The following is a 5,607-nucleotide window of genomic DNA, read 5'->3' on the forward strand; positions in this document are numbered from 1 at the left end:
CATCAAATTAATGTATCAGTGCTTATATTATTGTATCTCGCGCATCAGATTAATGTATTAGAGTTATATAAGTGCTGATACATGCGCAAGATACAATAATATAAGCGTTGATACACTAATCTGATGCACAAAAATGAGGGATTTCTGTATTTATAAACTTTTAAGGGATAAATTGTAATTTTGCCTTAAAAGTATGTGATTTCTATAATTTGCCCTTTTTATTATTATTAGGCGCATGCAAAATCATATCTGTACATTTCGTTTGTTTAGCAATTGGGCCTCGGTCCAAAGACCTACTCCACAGTCAGCTGGCTTCACAAATACAAGAGAAGATCTGAAACAATATCTAAAAAGACAGAATCAACTTGGAATATAGTTGAGTTGAGTATATGCTTTGAAAAATCAAGCGAGTGTAGTTTTAGACTCGAATCTTCTCAAATTAATAGGTAATTGAGTGTATAATATCACAATCGAATGAGTTTTAGTGAACTACATATGATAAGTTAGTTATATCACAATGAATCAGCCAGTGCTTTTTTTCCCTACCTGATGGGGTAACTGATAGAATAATGTGGTAAAGGATTATTTATATATTTAGGTACACAAAACAAAACGAAGAGAACTGAATTCTACGTCAAAGAATAGCCAATCACTTGATTACAATAGTAACCTCTTTTTGTGTTTTTAATTGCTAAATTGAGAACTTAAATATGAGTATTCAGATTCAATGGCGTATGGAAAACGTCATGCACGATCCCCGGTAATTGGACTGGTCAAATTCATGCTTGTGTAGCACTATCATTTCTTGATTTATAATTATAGTAGTAATTTTTTTTTCCTATATCCTAATCTCAAATTGTTTGAGTAACAATATGGAGTAGTAGTTTTTTTAATCCATTTAATTTTGAAATAATTGTTTTTTTTTCATATTTGAAGAGGCCGTCTTTTTTACTTTAACTAGATAACTTTTCTTAACAGTTATTTGGATTTTAGGAGGACGGAGGTCGGAGAGTGACACACTTGAACATAATTAAAGAGCATCAAGATTTTTTTGTTATATACTCCCTATGTCCCTAATTATTTATCCATTTTTCTTTTTCTTGTTGCCCCTAATTACTTGTTCATTTTGACAAATCAAGAAGGACAAATTTTTTTACCTATTATACCCTCAATTAATTACATTGAAAAAGGTAGAAATTTTTGAAATTTTTAAGTTTTTAATTAATCCACTTCATAATTAATATGGGTAAAATGGTAAACTCACCATGTTAATTATTGTTTTCTTAATATGTGTGTCAATTCAAAAGTGGACAAGTAATTAGGGACAAATGGAGTATATCAAACCAAAAAAAAAAACAAGAAAAGAATGAATATTTTTCTCCATCAAAATTAAAAGAAATTTATACTATTAAATTATTATTCAATATTTTAGTTGAAATTTTCTTGTTAAATAAACAAGTCCAGCTAAAATATTAAATTAAATTCAACTTATATCTTGTCAAAAATAAAAGAGCGGCAATGCCTATGTTATGATTTTCATCACCTCGTCCAAACCATGAACCCCTTTTTCTTTTTCTTTTGCTCTCATTGTCTATAATGCATATCTTATTCTAAACTCAAAAAAGATTTATTTTTTGAAAAAAACTTTATAATGTACCGACCATAAATATGAGAGTACTATTTATTACTAAAAATAATTAGCAAATTTTGACACAAAGCACCAGTAACATCAACATGTGTTGAGAGTTGAGAGTCATCAAAGGCATTCCAACTTCTTGGGCCAAAAATATCAAAATAATTCCATATAGTATTAAAATTAATTATTCCTAGAAATATGCTTATACATATAAATGAATAAATACTATCGTGTCAGGTGTGTACTATTTGGGATTATGATTTAGACCCTACAGTAGTAACTACAAACAGTTGGACAGTAGTAATTGCAATTGATACCTTTACAAGTAGTACTAATTAATTAAAAAATTGAGATTCCATTTTATTTGCAGCTCCAGATAAGATGTGCAGATTATTACTCCACTAAAGTTGTACTAATAATAACATGCAATAGTACTACTATGAGAACAATACTTGAGACAAATTAATCTCTGTCAATTACTTAGTATTGGACGACCACCATCATTTCAACAGACTTAGATAGATTCCCAAACTTATTGGACAAATAATTAACCAGACCTCATTCTTTCATGTACCCAAATTTGTTAAAGAAAATTGACATTGGACCTCACTAATTAATGTTATGAATATTAAATGATTAGATACGTAAAAATTGTCTGAAATCATATCAGGCGATAACATTTCATCCTATTAAATAATGTAAAATTATCGATCAAACACTCTTTAGAAATGGACCTTTGTGTCCAATTTAACTTCAGAACGGAACCATGACTTTTCACTAAGCTAAGGAGATTTATAATCTAAAAAGTAACAAACAAATAAGATAGACCAAAATATCAATCTAAATTCTAATGTATATCTAGTGTAATTTCTTTGTGTTCCTTAATTTCGTCCTATAAAAAATTAGCTGATGAGGTAAGAATTATTCCTGCGATACCATACAGTGAGACAACATCATCAAGGAATGTGGGGCAATCTATCAGCATCAATATGTATAGTAGATGTAACTTCATCCACAAAAATTACACATGTGAGCTTTCAACTTTAATAGTTATTAAAGACCTCAACCCCTTTTTATCTTTCCCACATCCAAAAAGTTAATTTACAAAAGAAACCAGAATAAAAAAAACATTTCTTCTTTTAGGTTTAACAATTTATAACATGAAAGACAAAAAAGATGAAAAGATAAAAGAGTAAATGGTAAATACGTACATATGTCTTGTAGTTAACGGGGTCGACTCCAATTATCGAAGCATAAATTTTCAATCCCATAAGTCTCTCTTTTCTTCCCATCTTTCTAATCACATAAAGTTTTCAATTAATTTAATCATCTTCTTTAGGCATAACCACGTGCATTTACAGCTGATTTTGACTAAAACATTTCTTTGGACTATACAAATATACAACTAGTCTTTAATTAGCATACGTACAAATGCGTCCCATAAAAAGTGGGAGTCTCTTTGCTAAAGTATGTGCTAAGTTAGTGATGTGTATGGAGACTAATAGTAAGGTAAAGGATCCCAAAAGTAAAGAAAATTCCAACTTTAAGGTGATGTTATCATGAAGCATCTTGCAATAATACTAGAGAGCGGTGCTTGTCGATCTCTTTTCTACATCCACTAAGTTAAAGCAAAAGTGCCATGTCAACAAAATATGTCATGTTTTATATATGGAAATTATTTTTAAAAATAAAATAAAATAAATTGGCGATAGGGAAGTGGAGTGGAAATGGAAAGGAGGTTACAATGTAGAAAATCGAAGCTTTACCAACGAGGTGAGAGTTCAAGTAGCCAAACAATTGAGCTACTAAAATTCCCAAATATATGGAAATTATTTGTCCTTAGTCATGGGGTATTTTGATGTAAATCTTTTGTCGAATCTAAATCCCAAATTTCTGCTCAATATTCCTGTGCTAACATACAAGAATTAGATTCCAAATGTTTCTTAAGTTATGCTTCAAACTCTTTATCTTCTTCAATGATGCTTCCACTTTGTGATACCTTCTTATTTTCTTCATGTTTTTGTTTGTTCTTTGGTCTAGTGAGTATCTAAAAGATTTATGGGCTGTTTTATTAATTAATGAAAGGGAGATGTACCATTTTGCCATTCAGTAGTAATATAAGAGGCCGTTTATTCATATATAGTATTTTGTTGTTTCAAATATTTAAAAAACTATATTTGGAGATTATTTCATGAACAAGTGTGTGTTACCAAACTTGACGATTATTTCAATTTCAAATTACTTGGAATATATATTATATTTAAGACTGAAAAAAAGATTCGACTTTTAGGAGTTTTTCCAACTTCACTCTCTAAAACTCCATTGTGTTTAATTTCAAGTCAAAACACAACTTTAACTTTTCATTTTTACTCGTACAATATATTATAAATAGATTTTTACTATTACTTATCAAGAAACATTCAGTTTGATTTACTCTTATTATTAACTATACTTATTTTCCAATGTAATTCCCAAAACATAAAATTATTTATTACTATGTTCAAAGTGTGATATACTAAAATTGTCATTCAATTTATTATTTCTTAAAGAAACTGTCAAATTAATACTAGGACAAGTAAAAATAAATGTGAGGAATTCCTACTTTCAACTCAACTTCATACTATTTTTTTGTCCCAACGTAATAGTATCAATTAATTCATGCGTACACTCTAGAAAAAAATTTGGTCAACCCTAGCTACCTAACGTAAAGGCAGGCTCGTAGCCAATGTGATGAAAAATTGGCTGGTCAATATAGGTACCTAAGCAAATAGATATATAGCAATTCTAGAATTGTCAAGCTAACTTATTACCTATAGAACAAAACATGAAAAAGTCAATATCTCAATTCTCATTTACGTTTATAGACCTGTTTTGTACTTTCTATGTGACATATTTTCTTCTTTTTAGTTTGAAAAAAAATGTCACTTTGTAAAATTAGAAAAAAAAAAGTGATTTTAAATTTCTCTTTTATTTTTAATAATTTTATCTAATTAAATAATATCACATAAATTAGGATACGATTAATAATCAGCATACAGATAGTAAATATCTGCATGTTCTTCTTCTTCTTCTTCCTATTTTACTTTACAGTTAGGAAGTCATTATCGTCATATCTCGTTTTCAATATCGAAACATAGTAAAGCTACATGATAGTAAAATGAATCTAAACACAGCTAGCTAGCTAGCTAGGTCCCCATACATTAATCTAGAATATAACTCTTTAAAAAAGTTAGCAAATTAACTTATGTTATAATAGTCCGACCCAAATCACCTAGCTCTATATGACAATCGAGCCATGGAAGTAGTCAAATATTATTTTCTTCAAATTTGATTGGGTCGTAGCTCTATATATAATTCAGGTTCACGTGACCCCGGCCTCCGTTCGAGAGTCAAAGTTGGAATGATGATCACTTTGTAAGTAAATTTAGCACCAAGTACTGAAGCAGTGGACCTACGGGTCTCTCTTTGTTTCAAATCGAGCCAAGACAACATCCCTTCATACAGGGATGCTCTCTTTATATATATATATATATGAAGCCACATCACATGCACAAACACCAAAAACATACAAAATTAATCAAATTATTCTAAGTTATATTATCTATATACAATGAACATGAGGTGTGCAACGACTTATATGTACGTGTTACAAAGGATCGGAAGACATATATAGAGTTTTTTTTTACACTGAATGAAGAAAAAAATTATGGGACAACGACTAAGTACGTACACTGCCCATGTTTCGCCAGCCAATTATTTAACTTCTCGTGATTTATAAGGGACCAATGTCTTAGCTATCTTGTAAGTTTTACCTGGACAGTACCTGGTGAAATGTCTTGTGATGTCTCTAAATATGTTAAATCAAAAAATATATGGAACTCATAGTATAGATTGGTAAATATGATTTACATACTCGAAATACTATCACGGACCAACACACACACACACACACACACATATATATATATATA

Source organism: Solanum tuberosum, unplaced genomic scaffold, assembly GCF_000226075.1.
Source record: "Solanum tuberosum cultivar DM 1-3 516 R44 unplaced genomic scaffold, SolTub_3.0 scf00012, whole genome shotgun sequence".
Lineage (NCBI taxonomy): Eukaryota > Viridiplantae > Streptophyta > Magnoliopsida > Solanales > Solanaceae > Solanum > Solanum tuberosum.